Below are 19258 nucleotides of genomic sequence, written 5' to 3'. Positions count from 1 at the left end.
TCCCCCTCCCCATCCACCGTGAACATTTAAAAGTGTAGCACCAGGATTGCCGAGTGGTTAAGGCGTTGGACTTAAGATCCAATGGACGAATGTCCGTGTGGGTTCAAACCCCACTCCTGGTACACGATGTGTTCAAGTGACACTAATGGTTTTAACAATCCCAAATATTATTGATCCCATGGAAAATTTTCGTTATTCGGATTCTACTCAACACGTTTCAAATTCAGAAATCAAACTACAAAGGATATTTGCTGCAACTATTTGTCTAAATCGAACCAAAAAGGCTTCTGTAAAATTTCTGAGATCATACAGAAATATCAACTTTCCTATGCAATTTCTCTTTTATCTTTTATTTCATGCCAAAATCCATACCCAAAAAGAGACATGCTAAGTGCACCACTTTGCTTGACAGCATCATATTACTCTGAATTCAACACAGTAAGAGACAGGTCTGTAATGCTAAAGAATTGAAATTTTAAATGCCCTGCTAGATATTCACACCAAATCTAAAGGGAAACTGGCAATTTTTAGGATTTTCACTAATTTCTTTACTACTTATCCCTAGATTTGACAAACATCTATTTGTAAGGCATGAAAAAGAAAAGTAAATGAAGAAATCCATAACTCTTTGTCCCGTAACCAGGTACCTCCATCAATGCTCCCTTCCAAAATGGAATCCTTTCCTCCTGGCATTCAGCATAGACTGAACATACAGAGAAGTGGATTGATGAAACACTGTTTCGCTTTCTTCTCTACATTAGCAATGCTATCCCTGGCTTTGCCTAGTCTGAAGTAGATTATGATGTAATTTGCTAACTCTTTATTATGCACTTAAAAGAAAACAGAGCATTTCATGAAAAACGGTTAACACAAGTTAGTGGTGATTTTCAATGCCTCATTTAAATGCATCAATTTAGGAGAAGTGACAGCTCCCCTTTAATTTTATTTCTTGAACTAGTCATGTTTTGCTCTATAAAGAGAAACATTAACTGTCTTAGAAAATAGATCCATGATAAAGAGTCTGAATCCTGACTCCCCCTCCCCATCCACCGTGAACATTTAAAAGTGTAGCACCAGGATGGCCGAGTGGTTAAGGCGTTGGACTTAAGATCCTATGGACGAATGTCCGCGTGGGTTCAAACCCCACTCCTGGTACACGATGTGTTCAAGTGACACTAATGGTTTTAACAATCCCAAATATTATTATTATAAAATTTTCGTTATTCGGATTCTATTCAACCCGTTTCAAATTCAGAAACAAACTACAAAGGATATTTGCTGCAACTATTTGTCTAAATCGAACCAAAAAGGCTTCTGTAAAATTTCTGAGATCATACAGAAATATCAACTTTCCTATGCAATTTCTCTTTTATCTTTTATTTCATGCCAAAATCCATACCCAAAAAGAGACATGCTAAGTGCACCACTTTGCTTGACAGCATCATATTACTCTGAATTCAACACAGTAAGAGACAGGTCTGTAATGCTAAAGAATTGAAATTTTAAATGCCCTGCTAGATATTCACACCAAATCTAAAGGGAAACTGGCAATTTTTAGGATTTTCACTAATTTCTTTACTACTTATCCCTAGATTTGACAAACATCTATTTGTAAGGCATGAAAAAGAAAAGTAAATGAAGAAATCCATAACTCTTTGTCCCGTAACCAGGTACCTCCATCAATGCTCCCTTCCAAAATGGAATCCTTTCCTCCTGGCATTCAGCATAGACTGAACATACAGAGAAGTGGATTGCTGAAACACTGTTTCGCTTTCTTCTCTACATTTGCAATGCTATCCCTGGCTTTGCCTAGTCTGAAGTAGATTATGATGTAATTTCCTAACTCTTTATTATGCACTTAAAAGAAAACAGAGCATTTCATGAAAAACGGTTAACACAAGTTAGTGGTGATTTTCAATGCCTCATTTAAATGCATCAATTTAGGAGAAGTGACAGCTCCCCTTTAATTTTATTTCTTGAACTAGTCATGTTTTGCTCTATAAAGAGAAACATTAACTGTCTTAGAAAATAGATCCATGATAAAGAGTCTGAATCCTGACTCCCCCTCCCCATCCACCGTGAACATTTAAAAGTGTAGCACCAGGATGGCCGAGTGGTTAAGGCGTTGGACTTAAGATCCAATGGACGAATGTCCGCGTGGGTTCAGACCCCACTCCTGGTACACGATGTGTTCAAGTAACACTAATGGTTTTAACAATCCCAAATATTATTGATCCCTTGGAAAATTTTCGTTATTCGGATTCTACTCAACCCGTTTCAAATTCAGAAACAAACTACAAAGGATATTTGCTGCAACTATTTGTCTAAATCGAACCAAAAAGGCTTCTGTAAAATTTCTGAGATCATACAGAAATATCAACTTTCCTATGCAATTTCTCTTTTATCTTTTATTTCATGCCAAAATCCATACCCAAAAAGAGACATGCTAAGTGCACCACTTTGCTTGACAGCATCATATTACTCTGAATTCAACACAGTAAGAGACAGGTCTGTAATGCTAAAGAATTGAAATTTTAAATGCCCTGCTAGATATTCACACCAAATCTAAAGGGAAACTGGCAATTTTTAGGATTTTCACTAATTTCTTTACTACTTATCCCTAGATTTGACAAACATCTATTTGTAAGGCATGAAAAAGAAAAGTAAATGAAGAAATCCATAACTCTTTGTCCCGTAACCAGGTACCTCCATCAATGCTCCCTTCCAAAATTGAATCCTTTCCTCCTGGCATTCAGCATAGACTGAACATACAGAGAAGTGGATTGATGAAACACTGTTTCGCTTTCTTCTCTACATTAGCAATGCTATCCCTGGCTTTGCCTAGTCTGAAGTAGATTATGATGTCATTTGCTAACTCTTTATTATGCACTTAAAAGAAAACAGAGCATTTCATGAAAAACGGTTAACACAAGTTAGTGGTGATTTTCAATACCTCATTTAAATGCATCAATTTAGGAGAAGTGACAGCTCCCCTTTAATTTTATTTCTTGAACTAGTCATGTTTTGCTCTATAAAGAGAAACATTAACTGTCTTAGAAAATAGATCCATGATAAAGAGTCTGAATCCTGACTCCCCCTCCCCATCCACCGTGAACATTTAAATTGTAGCACCAGGATGGCCGAGTGGTTAAGGCGTTGGACTTAAGATCCAATGGACGAATGTCCGTGTGGGTTTAAACCCCACTCCTGGTACACGATGTGTTCAAGTGACACTAATGGTTTTAACAATCCCAAATATTATTGATATAAAATTATAAAATTTTCGTTATTCGGATTCTATTCAACCCGTTTCAAATTCAGAAACAAACTACAAAGGATATTTGCTGCAACTATTTGTCTAAATCGAACCAAAAAGGCTTCTGTAAAATTTCTGAGATCATACAGAAATATAAACTTTCCTATGCAATTTCTCTTTTATCTTTTATTTCATGCCAAAATCCATACCCAAAAAGAGACATGCTAAGTGCACCACTTTGCTTGACAGCATCATATTACTCTGAATTCAACACAGTAAGAGACAGGTCTGTAATGCTAAAGAATTGAAATTTTAAATGCCCTGCTAGATATTCACACCAAATCTAAAGGGAAACTGGCAATTTTTAGGATTTTCACTAATTTCTTTACTACTTATCCCTAGATTTGACAAACATCTATTTGTAAGGCATGAAAAAGAAAAGTAAATGAAGAAATCCATAACTCTTTGTCCCGTAACCAGGTTCCTCCATCAATGCTCCCTTCCAAAATGGAATCCTTTCCTCCTGGCATTCAGCATAGACTGAACATACAGAGAAGTGGATTGATGAAACACTGTTTCGCTTTCTTCTCTACATTAGCAATGCTATCCCTGGCTTTGCCTTGTCTGAAGTAGATTATGATGTCATTTGCTAACTCTTTATTATGCACTTAAAAGAAAACAGAGCATTTCATGAAAAACGGTTAACACAAGTTAGTGGTGATTTTCAATGCCTCATTTAAATGCATCAATTTAGGAGAAGTGACAGCTCCCCTTTAATTTTATTTCTTGAACTAGTCATGTTTTGCTCTATAAAGAGAAACATTAACTGTCTTAGAAAATAGATCCATGATAAAGAGTCTGAATCCTGACTCCCCCTCCCCATCCACCGTGAACATTTAAAAGTGTTGCACCAGGATTGCCGAGTGGTTAAGGCGTTGGACTTAAGATCCAATGGACGAATGTCCGTGTGGGTTCAAACCCCACTCCTGGTACACGATGTGTTCAAGTGACACTAATGGTTTTAACAATCCCAAATATTATTGATCCCATGGAAAATTTTCGTTATTCGGATTCTACCCAACCCGTTTCAAATTCAGAAATCAAACTACAAAGGATATTTGCTACAACTATTTGTCTAAATCGAACCAAAAAGGCTTCTGTAAAATTTTTGAGATCATACAGAAATATCAACTTTCCTATGCAATTTCTCTTTTATCTTTTATTTCATGCCAACATCCATACCCAAAAAGAGACATGCTAAGTGCACCACTTTGCTTGACAGCATCATATTACTCTGAATTCAACACAGTAAGAGACAGGTCTGTAATGCTAAAGAATTGAAATTTTAAATGCCCTGCTAGATATTCACACCAAATCTAAAGGGAAACTGGCAATTTTTAGGATTTTCACTAATTTCTTTACTACTTATCCCTAGATTTGACAAACATCTATTTGTAAGGCATGAAAAAGAAAAGTAAATGAAGAAATCCATAACTCTTTGTCCCGTAACCAGGTTCCTCCATCAATGCTCCCTTCCAAAATGGAATCCTTTCCTCCTGGCATTCAGCATAGACTGAACATACAGAGACGTGGATTGATGAAACACTGTTTCGCTTTCTTCTCTACATTAGCAATGCTATCCCTGGCTTTGCCTAGTCTGAAGTAGATTATGATGTAATTTCCTAACTCTTTATTATGCACTTAAAAGAAAACAGAGCATTTCATGAAAAACGGTTAACACAAGTTAGTGGTGATTTTCAATGCCTCATTTAAATGCATCAATTTAGGAGAAGTGACAGCTCCCCTTTAATTTTATTTCTTGAACTAGTCATGTTTTGCTCTATAAAGAGAAACATTAACTGTCTTAGAAAATAGATCCATGATATAGAGTCTGAATCCTGACTCCCCCTCCCCATCCACCGTGAACATTTAAAAGTGTAGCACAAGGATGGCCGAGTGGTTAAGGCGTTGGACTTAAGATCCAATGGATGAATGTCCGCGTGGGTTCAAACCCCACTCCTGGTACACGATGTGTTCAAGTGACACTAATGGTTTTAACAATCCCAAATATTATTGATATAAAATTATAAAATTTTCGTTATTCGGATTCTATTCAACCCGTTTCAAATTCAGAAACAAACTACAAAGGATATTTGCTGCAACTATTTGTCTAAATCGAACCAAAAAGGCTTCTGTAAAATTTCTGAGATCATACAGAAATATCAACTTTCCTATGCAATTTCTCTTTTATCTTTTATTTCATGCCAAAATCCATACCCAAAAAGAGACATGCTAAGTGCACCACTTTGCTTGACAGCATCATATTACTCTGAATTCAACACAGTAAGAGACAGGTCTGTAATGCTAAAGAATTGAAATTTTAAATGCCCTGCTAGATATTCACACCAAATCTAAAGGGAAACTGGCAATTTTTAGGATTTTCACTAATTTCTTTACTACTTATCCCTAGATTTGACAAACATCTATTTGTAAGGCATGAAAAAGAAAAGTAAATGAAGAAATCCATAACTCTTTGTCCCGTAACCAGGTTCCTCCATCAATGCTCCCTTCCAAAATGGAATCCTTTCCTCCTGGCATTCAGCATAGACTGAACATACAGAGAAGTGGATTGATGAAACACTGTTTCGCTTTCTTCTCTACATTAGCAATGCTATCCCTGGCTTTGCCTTGTCTGAAGTAGATTATGATGTAATTTGCTAACTCTTTATTATGCACTTAAAAGAAAACAGAGCATTTCATGAAAAACGGTTAACACAAGTTAGTGGTGATTTTCAATGCCTCATTTAAATGCATCAATTTAGGAGAAGTGACAGCTCCCCTTTAATTTTATTTCTTGAACTAGTCATGTTTTGCTCTATAAAGAGAAACATTAACTGTCTTAGAAAATAGTTCCATGATAAAGAGTCTGAATCCTGACTCCCCCTCCCCATCCACCGTGAACATTTAAAAGTGTAGCACCAGGATTGCCGAGTGGTTAAGGCGTTGGACTTAAGATCCAATGGATGAATGTCCGTGTGGGTTCAAACCCCACTCCTGGTACACGATGTGTTCAAGTGACACTAATGGTTTTAACAATCCCAAATATTATTGATCCCATGGAAAATTTTCGTTATTCGGATTCTACTCAACCCGTTTCAAATTCAGAAATCAAACTACAAAGGATATTTGCTGCAACTATTTGTCTAAATCGAACCAAAAAGGCTTCTGTAAAATTTCTGAGATCATACAGAAATATCAACTTTCCTATGCAATTTCTCTTTTATCTTTTATTTCATGCCAAAATCCATACCCAAAAAGAGACATGCTAAGTGCACCACTTTGCTTGACAGCATCATATTACTCTGAATTCAACACAGTAAGAGACAGGTCTGTAATGCTAAAGAATTGAAATTTTAAATGCCCTGCTAGATATTCACACCAAATCTAAAGGGAAACTGGCAATTTTTAGGATTTTCACTAATTTCTTTACTACTTATCCCTAGATTTGACAAACATCTATTTGTAAGGCATGAAAAAGAAAAGTAAATGAAGAAATCCATAACTCTTTGTCCCGTAACCAGGTACCTCCATCAATGCTCCCTTCCAAAATGGAATCCTTTCCTCCTGGCATTCAGCATAGACTGAACATACAGAGAAGTGGATTGCTGAAACACTGTTTCGCGTTCTTCTCTACATTTGCAATGCTATCCCTGGCTTTGCCTAGTCTGAAGTAGATTATGATGTAATTTCCTAACTCTTTATTATGCACTTAAAAGAAAACAGAGCATTTCATGAAAAACGGTTAACACAAGTTAGTGGTGATTTTCAATGCCTCATTTAAATGCATCAATTTAGGAGAAGTGACAGCTCCCCTTTAATTTTATTTCTTGAACTAGTCATGTTTTGCTCTATAAAGAGAAACATTAACTGTCTTAGAAAATAGATCCATGATAAAGAGTCTGAATCCTGACTCCCCCTCCCCATCCACCGTGAACATTTAAAAGTGTAGCACCAGGATGGCCGAGTGGTTAAGGCGTTGGACTTAAGATCCAATGGACGAATGTCCGCGTGGGTTCAGACCCCACTCCTGGTACACGATGTGTTCAAGTGACACTAATGGTTTTAACAATCCCAAATATTATTGATCCCTTGGAAAATTTTCGTTATTCGGATTCTACTCAACCCGTTTCAAATTCAGAAACAAACTACAAAGGATATTTGCTGCAACTATTTGTCTAAATCGAACCAAAAAGGCTTCTGTAAAATTTCTGAGATCATACAGAAATATCAACTTTCCTATGCAATTTCTCTTTTATCTTTTATTTCATGCCAAAATCCATACCCAAAAAGAGACATGCTAAGTGCACCACTTTGCTTGACAGCATCATATTACTCTGAATTCAACACAGTAAGAGACAGGTCTGTAATGCTAAAGAATTGAAATTTTAAATGCCCTGCTAGATATTCACACCAAATCTAAAGGGAAACTGGCAATTTTTAGGATTTTCACTAATTTCTTTACTACTTATCCCTAGATTTGACAAACATCTATTTGTAAGGCATGAAAAAGAAAAGTAAATGAAGAAATCCATAACTCTTTGTCCCGTAACCAGGTACCTCCATCAATGCTCCCTTCCAAAATTGAATCCTTTCCTCCTGGCATTCAGCATAGACTGAACATACAGAGAAGTGGATTGATGAAACACTGTTTCGCTTTCTTCTCTACATTAGCAATGCTATCCCTGGCTTTGCCTAGTCTGAAGTAGATTATGATGTCATTTGCTAACTCTTTATTATGCACTTAAAAGAAAACAGAGCATTTCATGAAAAACGGTTAACACAAGTTAGTGGTGATTTTCAATGCCTCATTTAAATGCATCAATTTAGGAGAAGTGACAGCTCCCCTTTAATTTTATTTCTTGAACTAGTCATGTTTTGCTCTATAAAGAGAAACATTAACTGTCTTAGAAAATAGATCCATGATAAAGAGTCTGAATCCTGACTCCCCCTCCCCATCCACCGTGAACATTTAAAAGTGTAGCACCAGGATGGCCGAGTGGTTAAGGCGTTGGACTTAAGATCCAATGGACGAATGTCCGCGTGGGTTCAAACCCCACTCCCGGTACACGATGTGATCAAGTGACACTAATGGTTTTAACAATCCCAAATATTATTGATCCCTTGGAAAATTTTCGTTATTCGGATTCTATACAACCCGTTTCAAATTCAGAAACAAACTACAAAGGATATTTGCTGCAACTATTTGTCTAAATCGAACCAAAAAGGCTTCTGTAAAATTTCTGAGATCATACAGAAATATCAACTTTCCTATGCAATTTCTCTTTTATCTTTTATTTCATGCCAAAATCCATACCCAAAAAGAGACATGCTAAGTGCACCACTTTGCTTGACAGCATCATATTACTCTGAATTCAACACAGTAAGAGACAGGTCTGTAATGCTAAAGAATTGAAATTTTAAATGCCCTGCTAGATATTCACACCAAATCTAAAGGGAAACTGGCAATTTTTAGGATTTTCACTAATTTCTTTACTACTTATCCCTAGATTTGACAAACATCTATTTGTAAGGCATGAAAAAGAAAAGTAAATGAAGAAATCCATAACTCTTTGTCCCGTAACCAGGTTCCTCCATCAATGCTCCCTTCCAAAATGGAATCCTTTCCTCCTGGCATTCAGCATAGACTGAACATACAGAGAAGTGGATTGATGAAACACTGTTTCGCTTTCTTCTCTACATTAGCAATGCTATCCCTGGCTTTGCCTTGTCTGAAGTAGATTATGATGTCATTTGCTAACTCTTTATTATGCACTTAAAAGAAAACAGAGCATTTCATGAAAAACGGTTAACACAAGTTAGTGGTGATTTTCAATGCCTCATTTAAATGCATCAATTTAGGAGAAGTGACAGCTCCCCTTTAATTTTATTTCTTGAACTAGTCATGTTTTGCTCTATAAAGAGAAACATTAACTGTCTTAGAAAATAGTTCCATGATAAAGAGTCTGAATCCTGACTCCCCCTCCCCATCCACCGTGAACATTTAAAAGTGTAGCACCAGGATTGCCGAGTGGTTAAGGCGTTGGACTTAAGATCCAATGGACGAATGTCCGTGTGGGTTCAAACCCCACTCCTGGTACACGATGTGTTCAAGTGACACTAATGGTTTTAACAATCCCAAATATTTTTATTATAAAATTTTCGTTATTCGGATTCTATTCAACCCGTTTCAAATTCAGAAACAAACTACAAAGGATATTTGCTGCAACTATTTGTCTAAATCGAACCAAAAAGGCTTCTGTAAAATTTCTGAGATCATACAGAAATATCAACTTTCCTATGCAATTTCTCTTTTATCTTTTATTTCATGCCAAAATCCATACCCAAAAAGAGACATGCTAAGTGCACCACTTTGCTTGACAGCATCATATTACTCTGAATTCAACACAGTAAGAGACAGGTCTGTAATGCTAAAGAATTGAAATTTTAAATGCCCTGCTAGATATTCACACCAAATCTAAAGGGAAACTGGCAATTTTTAGGATTTTCACTAATTTCTTTACTACTTATCCCTAGATTTGACAAACATCTATTTGTAAGGCATGAAAAAGAAAAGTAAATGAAGAAATCCATAACTCTTTGTCCCGTAACCAGGTACCTCCATCAATGCTCCCTTCCAAAATTGAATCCTTTCCTCCTGGCATTCAGCATAGACTGAACATACAGAGAAGTGGATTGATGAAACACTGTTTCGCTTTCTTCTCTACATTAGCAATGCTATCCCTGGCTTTGCCTAGTCTGAAGTAGATTATGATGTCATTTGCTAACTCTTTATTATGCACTTAAAAGAAAACAGAGCATTTCATGAAAAACGGTTAACACAAGTTAGTGGTGATTTTCAATGCCTCATTTAAATGCATCAATTTAGGAGAAGTGACAGCTCCCCTTTAATTTTATTTCTTGAACTAGTCATGTTTTGCTCTATAAAGAGAAACATTAACTGTCTTAGAAAATAGATCCATGATAAAGAGTCTGAATCCTGACTCCCCCTCCCCATCCACCGTGAACATTTAAAAGTGTAGCACCAGGATGGCCGAGTGGTTAAGGCGTTGGACTTAAGATCCAATGGACGAATGTCCGCGTGGGTTCAAACCCCACTCCCGGTACACGATGTGATCAAGTGACACTAATGGTTTTAACAATCCCAAATATTATTGATCCCTTGGAAAATTTTCGTTATTCGGATTCTATACAACCCGTTTCAAATTCAGAAACAAACTACAAAGGATATTTGCTGCAACTATTTGTCTAAATCGAACCAAAAAGGCTTCTGTAAAATTTCTGAGATCATACAGAAATATCAACTTTCCTATGCAATTTCTCTTTTATCTTTTATTTCATGCCAAAATCCATACCCAAAAAGAGACATGCTAAGTGCACCACTTTGCTTGACAGCATCATATTACTCTGAATTCAACACAGTAAGAGACAGGTCTGTAATGCTAAAGAATTGAAATTTTAAATGCCCTGCTAGATATTCACACCAAATCTAAAGGGAAACTGGCAATTTTTAGGATTTTCACTAATTTCTTTACTACTTATCCCTAGATTTGACAAACATCTATTTGTAAGGCATGAAAAAGAAAAGTAAATGAAGAAATCCATAACTCTTTGTCCCGTAACCAGGTTCCTCCATCAATGCTCCCTTCCAAAATGGAATCCTTTCCTCCTGGCATTCAGCATAGACTGAACATACAGAGAAGTGGATTGATGAAACACTGTTTCGCTTTCTTCTCTACATTAGCAATGCTATCCCTGGCTTTGCCTTGTCTGAAGTAGATTATGATGTCATTTGCTAACTCTTTATTATGCACTTAAAAGAAAACAGAGCATTTCATGAAAAACGGTTAACACAAGTTAGTGGTGATTTTCAATGCCTCATTTAAATGCATCAATTTAGGAGAAGTGACAGCTCCCCTTTAATTTTATTTCTTGAACTAGTCATGTTTTGCTCTATAAAGAGAAACATTAACTGTCTTAGAAAATAGTTCCATGATAAAGAGTCTGAATCCTGACTCCCCCTCCCCATCCACCGTGAACATTTAAAAGTGTAGCACCAGGATTGCTGAGTGGTTAAGGCGTTGGACTTAAGATCCAATGGACGAATGTCCGTGTGGGTTCAAACCCCACTCCTGGTACACGATGTGTTCAAGTGACACTAATGGTTTTAACAATCCCAAATATTATTATTATAAAATTTTCGTTATTCGGATTCTATTCAACCCGTTTCAAATTCAGAAACAAACTACAAAGGATATTTGCTGCAACTATTTGTCTAAATCGAACCAAAAAGGCTTCTGTAAAATTTCTGAGATCATACAGAAATATCAACTTTCCTATGCAATTTCTCTTTTATCTTTTATTTCATGCCAAAATCCATACCCAAAAAGAGACATGCTAAGTGCACCACTTTGCTTGACAGCATCATATTACTCTGAATTCAACACAGTAAGAGACAGGTCTGTAATGCTAAAGAATTGAAATTTTAAATGCCCTGCTAGATATTCACACCAAATCTAAAGGGAAACTGGCAATTTTTAGGATTTTCACTAATTTCTTTACTACTTATCCCTAGATTTGACAAACATCTATTTGTAAGGCATGAAAAAGAAAAGTAAATGAAGAAATCCATAACTCTTTGTCCCGTAACCAGGTACCTCCATCAATGCTCCCTTCCAAAATGGAATCCTTTCCTCCTGGCATTCAGCATAGACTGAACATACAGAGAAGTGGATTGCTGAAACACTGTTTCGCTTTCTTCTCTACATTTGCAATGCTATCCCTGGCTTTGCCTAGTCTGAAGTAGATTATGATGTAATTTCCTAACTCTTTATTATGCACTTAAAAGAAAACAGAGCATTTCATGAAAAACGGTTAACACAAGTTAGTGGTGATTTTCAATGCCTCATTTAAATGCATCAATTTAGGAGAAGTGACAGCTCCCCTTTAATTTTATTTCTTGAACTAGTCATGTTTTGCTCTATAAAGAGAAACATTAACTGTCTTAGAAAATAGATCCATGATAAAGAGTCTGAATCCTGACTCCCCCTCCCCATCCACCGTGAACATTTAAAAGTGTAGCACCAGGATGGCCGAGTGGTTAAGGCGTTGGACTTAAGATCCAATGGACGAATGTCCGCGTGGGTTCAGACCCCACTCCTGGTACACGATGTGTTCAAGTGACACTAATGGTTTTAACAATCCCAAATATTATTGATCCCTTGGAAAATTTTCGTTATTCGGATTCTACTCAACCCGTTTCAAATTCAGAAACAAACTACAAAGGATATTTGCTGCAACTATTTGTCTAAATCGAACCAAAAAGGCTTCTGTAAAATTTCTGAGATCATACAGAAATATCAACTTTCCTATGCAATTTCTCTTTTATCTTTTATTTCATGCCAAAATCCATACCCAAAAAGAGACATGCTAAGTGCACCACTTTGCTTGACAGCATCATATTACTCTGAATTCAACACAGTAAGAGACAGGTCTGTAATGCTAAAGAATTGAAATTTTAAATGCCCTGCTAGATATTCACACCAAATCTAAAGGGAAACTGGCAATTTTTAGGATTTTCACTAATTTCTTTACTACTTATCCCTAGATTTGACAAACATCTATTTGTAAGGCATGAAAAAGAAAAGTAAATGAAGAAATCCATAACTCTTTGTCCCGTAACCAGGTACCTCCATCAATGCTCCCTTCCAAAATTGAATCCTTTCCTCCTGGCATTCAGCATAGACTGAACATACAGAGAAGTGGATTGATGAAACACTGTTTCGCTTTCTTCTCTACATTTGCAATGCTATCCCTGGCTTTGCCTAGTCTGAAGTAGATTATGATGTAATTTCCTAACTCTTTATTATGCACTTAAAAGAAAACAGAGCATTTCATGAAAAACGGTTAACACAAGTTAGTGGTGATTTTCAATGCCTCATTTAAATGCATCAATTTAGGAGAAGTGACAGCTCCCCTTTAATTTTATTTCTTGAACTAGTCATGTTTTGCTCTATAAAGAGAAACATTAACTGTCTTAGAAAATAGATCCATGATAAAGAGTCTGAATCCTGACTCCCCCTCCCCATCCACCGTGAACATTTAAAAGTGTAGCACCAGGATGGCCGAGTGGTTAAGGCGTTGGACTTAAGATCCAATGGACGAATGTCCGCGTGGGTTCAGACCCCACTCCTGGTACACGATGTGTTCAAGTGACACTAATGGTTTTAACAATCCCAAATATTATTGATCCCTTGGAAAATTTTCGTTATTCGGATTCTACTCAACCCGTTTCAAATTCAGAAACAAACTACAAAGGATATTTGCTGCAACTATTTGTCTAAATCGAACCAAAAAGGCTTCTGTAAAATTTCTGAGATCATACAGAAATATCAACTTTCCTATGCAATTTCTCTTTTATCTTTTATTTCATGCCAAAATCCATACCCAAAAAGAGACATGCTAAGTGCACCACTTTGCTTGACAGCATCATATTACTCTGAATTCAACACAGTAAGAGACAGGTCTGTAATGCTAAAGAATTGAAATTTTAAATGCCCTGCTAGATATTCACACCAAATCTAAAGGGAAACTGGCAATTTTTAGGATTTTCACTAATTTCTTTACTACTTATCCCTAGATTTGACAAACATCTATTTGTAAGGCATGAAAAAGAAAAGTAAATGAAGAAATCCATAACTCTTTGTCCCGTAACCAGGTACCTCCATCAATGCTCCCTTCCAAAATTGAATCCTTTCCTCCTGGCATTCAGCATAGACTGAACATACAGAGAAGTGGATTGATGAAACACTGTTTCGCTTTCTTCTCTACATTAGCAATGCTATCCCTGGCTTTGCCTAGTCTGAAGTAGATTATGATGTCATTTGCTAACTCTTTATTATGCACTTAAAAGAAAACAGAGCATTTCATGAAAAACGGTTAACACAAGTTAGTGGTGATTTTCAATGCCTCATTTAAATGCATCAATTTAGGAGAAGTGACAGCTCCCCTTTAATTTTATTTCTTGAACTAGTCATGTTTTGCTCTATAAAGAGAAACATTAACTGTCTTAGAAAATAGATCCATGATAAAGAGTCTGAATCCTGACTCCCCCTCCCCATCCACCGTGAACATTTAAAAGTGTAGCACCAGGATGGCCGAGTGGTTAAGGCGTTGGACTTAAGATCCAATGGACGAATGTCCGCGTGGGTTCAAACCCCACTCCCGGTACACGATGTGATCAAGTGACACTAATGGTTTTAACAATCCCAAATATTATTGATCCCTTGGAAAATTTTCGTTATTCGGATTCTATACAACCCGTTTCAAATTCAGAAACAAACTACAAAGGATATTTGCTGCAACTATTTGTCTAAATCGAACCAAAAAGGCTTCTGTAAAATTTCTGAGATCATACAGAAATATCAACTTTCCTATGCAATTTCTCTTTTATCTTTTATTTCATGCCAAAATCCATACCCAAAAAGAGACATGCTAAGTGCACCACTTTGCTTGACAGCATCATATTACTCTGAATTCAACACAGTAAGAGACAGGTCTGTAATGCTAAAGAATTGAAATTTTAAATGCCCTGCTAGATATTCACACCAAATCTAAAGGGAAACTGGCAATTTTTAGGATTTTCACTAATTTCTTTACTACTTATCCCTAGATTTGACAAACATCTATTTGTAAGGCATGAAAAAGAAAAGTAAATGAAGAAATCCATAACTCTTTGTCCCGTAACCAGGTACCTCCATCAATGCTCCCTTCCAAAATGGAATCCTTATCTCCTGGCATTCAGCATAGACTGAACATACAGAGAAGTGGATTGATGAAACACTGTTTCGCTTTCTTCTCTACATTAGCAATGCTATCCCTGGCTTTGCCTAGTCTGAAGTAGATTATGATGTAATTTGCTAACTCTTTATTATGCACTTAAAAGAAAACAGAGCATTTCATGAAAAACGGTTAACACAAGTTAGTGGTGATTTTCAATGCCTCATTTAAATGCATCAATTTAGGAGAAGTGACAGCTCCCCTTTAATTTTATTTCTTGAACTAGTCATGTTTTGCTCTATAAAGAGAAACATTAACTGTCTTAGAAAATAGATCCATGATAAAGAGTCTGAATCCTGACTCCCCCTCCCCATCCACCGTGAACATTTAAAAGTGTAGCACCAGGATGGCCGAGTGGTTAAGGCGTTGGACTTAAGATCCAATGGACGAATGTCTGCGTGGGTTCAAACCCCACTCCTGGTACACGATGTGTTCAAGTGACACCAATGGTTTTAACAATCCCAAATATTATTGATCACTTGGAAAATTTTCGTTATTCGGATTCTACTCAACCCGTTTCAAATTCATAAATCAAACTACAAAGGATATTTGCTGCAACTATTTGTCTAAATCGAACCAAAAAGGCTTCTGTAAAATTTCTGAGATCATACAGAAATATCAACTTTCCTATGCAATTTCTCTTTTATCTTTTATTTCATGCCAAAATCCATACCCAAAAAGAGACATGCTAAGTGCACCACTTTGCTTGACAGCATCATATTACTCTGAATTCAACACAGTAAGAGACAGGTCTGTAATGCTAAAGAATTGAAATTTTAAATGCCCTGCTAGATATTCACACCAAATCTAAAGGGAAACTGGCAATTTTTAGGATTTTCACTAATTTCTTTACTACTTATCCCTAGATTTGACAAACATCTATTTGTAAGGCATGAAAAAGAAAAGTAAATGAAGAAATCCATAACTCTTTGTCCCGTAACCAGGTACCTCCATCAATGCTCCTTTCCAAAATTGAATCCTTTCCTCCTGGCATTCAGCATAGACTGAACATACAGAGAAGTGGATTGATGAAACACTGTTTTGCTTTCTTCTCTACATTAGCAATGCTATCCCTGGCTTTGCCTAGTCTGAAGTAGATTATGATGTCATTTGCTAACTCTTTATTATGCACTTAAAAGAAAACAGAGCATTTCATGAAAAACGGTTAACACAAGTTAGTGGTGATTTTCAATGCCTCATTTAAATGCATCAATTTAGGAGAAGTGACAGCTCCCCTTTAATTTTATTTCTTGAACTAGTCATGTTTTGCTCTATAAAGATAAACATTAACTGTCTTAGAAAATAGATCCATGATAAAGAGTCTGAATCCTGACTCCCCCTCCCCATCCACCGTGAACATTTAAAAGTGTAGCACCAGGATGGCCGAGTGGTTAAGGCGTTGGACTTAAGATCCAATGGACTAATGTCCGCGTGGGTTCAAACCCCACTCCTGGTACACGATGTGTTCAAGTGACACTAATGGTTTTAACAATCCCAAATATTATTGATCCCTTGGAAAATTTTCGTTATTCGGATTCTACTCAACCCGTTTCAAATTCAGAAATCAAACTACAAAGGATATTTGCTTCAACTATTTGTCTAAATCGAACCAAAAAGGCTTCTGTAAAATTTCTGAGATCATACAGAAATATCAACTTTCCTATGCAATTTCTCTTTTATCTTTTATTTCATGCCAAAATCCATACCCAAAAAGAGACATGCTAAGTGCACCACTTTGCTTGACAGCATCATATTACTCTGAATTCAACACAGTAAGAGACAGGTCTGTAATGCTAAAGAATTGAAATTTTAAATGCCCTGCTAGATATTCACACCAAATCTAAAGGGAAACTGGCAATTTTTAGGATTTTCACTAATTTCTTTACTACTTATCCCTAGATTTGACAAACATCTATTTGTAAGGCATGAAAAAGAAAAGTAAATGAAGAAATCCATAACTCTTTGTCCCGTAACCAGGTACCTCCATCAATGCTCCCTTCCAAAATGGAATCCTTTCCTCCTGGCATTCAGCATAGACTGAACATACAGAGAAGTGGATTGATGAAACACTGTTTCGCTTTCTTCTCTACATTAGCAATGCTATCCCTGGCTTTGCCTAGTCTGAAGTAGATTATGATGTAATTTGCTAACTCTTTATTATGCACTTAAAAGAAAACAGAGCATTTCATGAAAAACGGTTAACACAAGTTAGTGGTGATTTTCAATGCCTCATTTAAATGCATCAATTTAGGAGAAGTGACAGCTCCCCTTTAATTTTATTTCTTGAACTAGTCATGTTTTGCTCTTTAAAGAGAAACATTAACTGTCTTAGAAAATAGATCCATGATAAAGAGTCTGAATCCTGACTCCCCCTCCCCATCCACCGTGAACATTTAAAAGTGTAGCACCAGGATGGCCGAGTGGTTAAGGCGTTGGACTTAAGATCCAATGGATGAATGTCCGCGTGGGTTCAAACCCCACTCCTGGTACATGATGTGTTCAAGTGACACTAATGGTTTTAACAATCCCAAATATTATTGATCCCTTGGAAAATTTTCGTTATTCGGATTCTACTCAACCCGTTTCAAATTCAGAAACAAACTACAAAGGATATTTGCTGCAACTATTTGTCTAAATCGAACCAAAAAGGCTTCTGTAAAATTTCTGAGATCATACAGAAATATCAACTTTCCTATGCAATTTCTCTTTTATCTTTTATTTCATGCCAAAATCCATACCCAAAAAGAGACATGCTAAGTGCACCACTTTGCTTGACAGCATCATATTACTCTGAATTCAACACAGTAAGAGACAGGTCTGTAATGCTAAAGAATTGAAATTTTAAATGCCCTGCTAGATATTCACACCAAATCTAAAGGGAAACTGGCAATTTTTAGGATTTTCACTAATTTCTTTACTACTTATCCCTAGATTTGACAAACATCTATTTGTAAGGCATGAAAAAGAAAAGTAAATGAAGAAATCCATAACTCTTTGTCCCGTAACCAGGTACCTCCATCAATGCTCCCTTCCAAAATGGAATCCTTATCTCCTGGCATTCAGCATAGACTGAACATACAGAGAAGTGGATTGATGAAACACTGTTTCGCTTTCTTCTCTACATTAGCAATGCTATCCCTGGCTTTGCCTAGTCTGAAGTAGATTATGATGTAATTTGCTAACTCTTTATTATGCACTTAAAAGAAAACAGAGCATTTCATGAAAAACGGTTAACACAAGTTAGTGGTGATTTTCAATGCCTCATTTAAATGCATCAATTTAGGAGAAGTGACAGCTCCCCTTTAATTTTATTTCTTGAACTAGTCATGTTTTGCTCTATAAAGAGAAACATTAACTGTCTTAGAAAATAGATCCATGATAAAGAGTCTGAATCCTGACTCCCCCTCCCCATCCACCGCGAACATTTAAATGTGTAGCACCAGGATGGCCGAGTGGTTAAGGCGTTGGGCTTAAGATCCAATGGACGAATGTCCGCGTGGGTTCAAACCCCACTCCTGGTACACGATGTGTTCAAGTGACACTAATGGTTTTAACAATCCCAAATATTATTGATCCCTTGGAAAATTTTCGTTATTCGGATTCTACTCAACCCGTTTCAAATTCAGAAACAAACTACAAAGGATATTTGCTGCAACTATTTGTCTAAATCGAACCAAAAAGGCTTCTGTAAAATTTCTGAGATCATACAGAAATATCAACTTTCCTATGCAATTTCTCTTTTATCTTTTATTTCATGCCAAAATCCATACCCAAAAAGAGACATGCTAAGTGCACCACTTTGCTTGACAGCATCATATTACTCTGAATTCAACACAGTAAGAGACAGGTCTGTAATGCTAAAGAATTGAAATTTTAAATGCCCTGCTAGATATTCACACCAAATCTAAAGGGAAACTGGCAATTTTTAGGATTTTCACTAATTTCTTTACTACTTATCCCTAGATTTGACAAACATCTATTTGTAAGGCATGAAAAAGAAAAGTAAATGAAGAAATCCATAACTCTTTGTCCCGTAACCAGGTACCTCCATCAATGCTCCCTTCCAAAATGGAATCCTTATCTCCT

General features: G+C 36.5%; 19 non-coding genes across 19 annotated transcripts; all 19 read left to right on the top strand.

The window, feature by feature from the left end:
- Nucleotides 1-39: 39 nt before the first annotated feature.
- On the top strand, nucleotides 40-122 carry TRNAL-UAA (transfer RNA leucine (anticodon UAA)). The gene has a single exon. It is a non-coding gene; the product is annotated as a tRNA-Leu (tRNA).
- Nucleotides 123-1072: 950 nt separating this feature from the next.
- Nucleotides 1073-1155, top strand: TRNAL-UAA (transfer RNA leucine (anticodon UAA)). Its single transcript has one exon. It is a non-coding gene; the product is annotated as a tRNA-Leu (tRNA).
- A 944-nt stretch (nucleotides 1156-2099) lies between these two features.
- On the top strand, nucleotides 2100-2182 carry TRNAL-UAA (transfer RNA leucine (anticodon UAA)). Its single transcript has one exon. It is a non-coding gene; the product is annotated as a tRNA-Leu (tRNA).
- Nucleotides 2183-3130: 948 nt separating this feature from the next.
- On the top strand, nucleotides 3131-3213 carry TRNAL-UAA (transfer RNA leucine (anticodon UAA)). Its single transcript has one exon. It is a non-coding gene; the product is annotated as a tRNA-Leu (tRNA).
- A 952-nt stretch (nucleotides 3214-4165) lies between these two features.
- Nucleotides 4166-4248, top strand: TRNAL-UAA (transfer RNA leucine (anticodon UAA)). Its single transcript has one exon. It is a non-coding gene; the product is annotated as a tRNA-Leu (tRNA).
- A 950-nt stretch (nucleotides 4249-5198) lies between these two features.
- On the top strand, nucleotides 5199-5281 carry TRNAL-UAA (transfer RNA leucine (anticodon UAA)). Its single transcript has one exon. It is a non-coding gene; the product is annotated as a tRNA-Leu (tRNA).
- A 952-nt stretch (nucleotides 5282-6233) lies between these two features.
- TRNAL-UAA (transfer RNA leucine (anticodon UAA)) lies at nucleotides 6234-6316 on the top strand. Its single transcript has one exon. It is a non-coding gene; the product is annotated as a tRNA-Leu (tRNA).
- A 950-nt stretch (nucleotides 6317-7266) lies between these two features.
- TRNAL-UAA (transfer RNA leucine (anticodon UAA)) lies at nucleotides 7267-7349 on the top strand. Its single transcript has one exon. It is a non-coding gene; the product is annotated as a tRNA-Leu (tRNA).
- Nucleotides 7350-8298: 949 nt separating this feature from the next.
- Nucleotides 8299-8381, top strand: TRNAL-UAA (transfer RNA leucine (anticodon UAA)). Its single transcript has one exon. It is a non-coding gene; the product is annotated as a tRNA-Leu (tRNA).
- Nucleotides 8382-9330: 949 nt separating this feature from the next.
- TRNAL-UAA (transfer RNA leucine (anticodon UAA)) lies at nucleotides 9331-9413 on the top strand. The gene has a single exon. It is a non-coding gene; the product is annotated as a tRNA-Leu (tRNA).
- A 944-nt stretch (nucleotides 9414-10357) lies between these two features.
- On the top strand, nucleotides 10358-10440 carry TRNAL-UAA (transfer RNA leucine (anticodon UAA)). Its single transcript has one exon. It is a non-coding gene; the product is annotated as a tRNA-Leu (tRNA).
- Nucleotides 10441-11389: 949 nt separating this feature from the next.
- On the top strand, nucleotides 11390-11472 carry TRNAL-UAA (transfer RNA leucine (anticodon UAA)). The gene has a single exon. It is a non-coding gene; the product is annotated as a tRNA-Leu (tRNA).
- Nucleotides 11473-12416: 944 nt separating this feature from the next.
- On the top strand, nucleotides 12417-12499 carry TRNAL-UAA (transfer RNA leucine (anticodon UAA)). The gene has a single exon. It is a non-coding gene; the product is annotated as a tRNA-Leu (tRNA).
- A 949-nt stretch (nucleotides 12500-13448) lies between these two features.
- TRNAL-UAA (transfer RNA leucine (anticodon UAA)) lies at nucleotides 13449-13531 on the top strand. Its single transcript has one exon. It is a non-coding gene; the product is annotated as a tRNA-Leu (tRNA).
- A 949-nt stretch (nucleotides 13532-14480) lies between these two features.
- Nucleotides 14481-14563, top strand: TRNAL-UAA (transfer RNA leucine (anticodon UAA)). The gene has a single exon. It is a non-coding gene; the product is annotated as a tRNA-Leu (tRNA).
- Nucleotides 14564-15512: 949 nt separating this feature from the next.
- On the top strand, nucleotides 15513-15595 carry TRNAL-UAA (transfer RNA leucine (anticodon UAA)). Its single transcript has one exon. It is a non-coding gene; the product is annotated as a tRNA-Leu (tRNA).
- A 950-nt stretch (nucleotides 15596-16545) lies between these two features.
- On the top strand, nucleotides 16546-16628 carry TRNAL-UAA (transfer RNA leucine (anticodon UAA)). The gene has a single exon. It is a non-coding gene; the product is annotated as a tRNA-Leu (tRNA).
- Nucleotides 16629-17578: 950 nt separating this feature from the next.
- On the top strand, nucleotides 17579-17661 carry TRNAL-UAA (transfer RNA leucine (anticodon UAA)). The gene has a single exon. It is a non-coding gene; the product is annotated as a tRNA-Leu (tRNA).
- A 949-nt stretch (nucleotides 17662-18610) lies between these two features.
- On the top strand, nucleotides 18611-18693 carry TRNAL-UAA (transfer RNA leucine (anticodon UAA)). The gene has a single exon. It is a non-coding gene; the product is annotated as a tRNA-Leu (tRNA).
- The last annotated feature ends 565 nt before the right edge of the window (nucleotides 18694-19258 follow it).

Source organism: Pelobates fuscus, chromosome 2, assembly GCF_036172605.1.
Source record: "Pelobates fuscus isolate aPelFus1 chromosome 2, aPelFus1.pri, whole genome shotgun sequence".
In the NCBI taxonomy this organism is placed as follows: Eukaryota; Metazoa; Chordata; class Amphibia; order Anura; family Pelobatidae; genus Pelobates; species Pelobates fuscus.
This window is presented reverse-complemented; position numbering and strand designations above follow the sequence as displayed.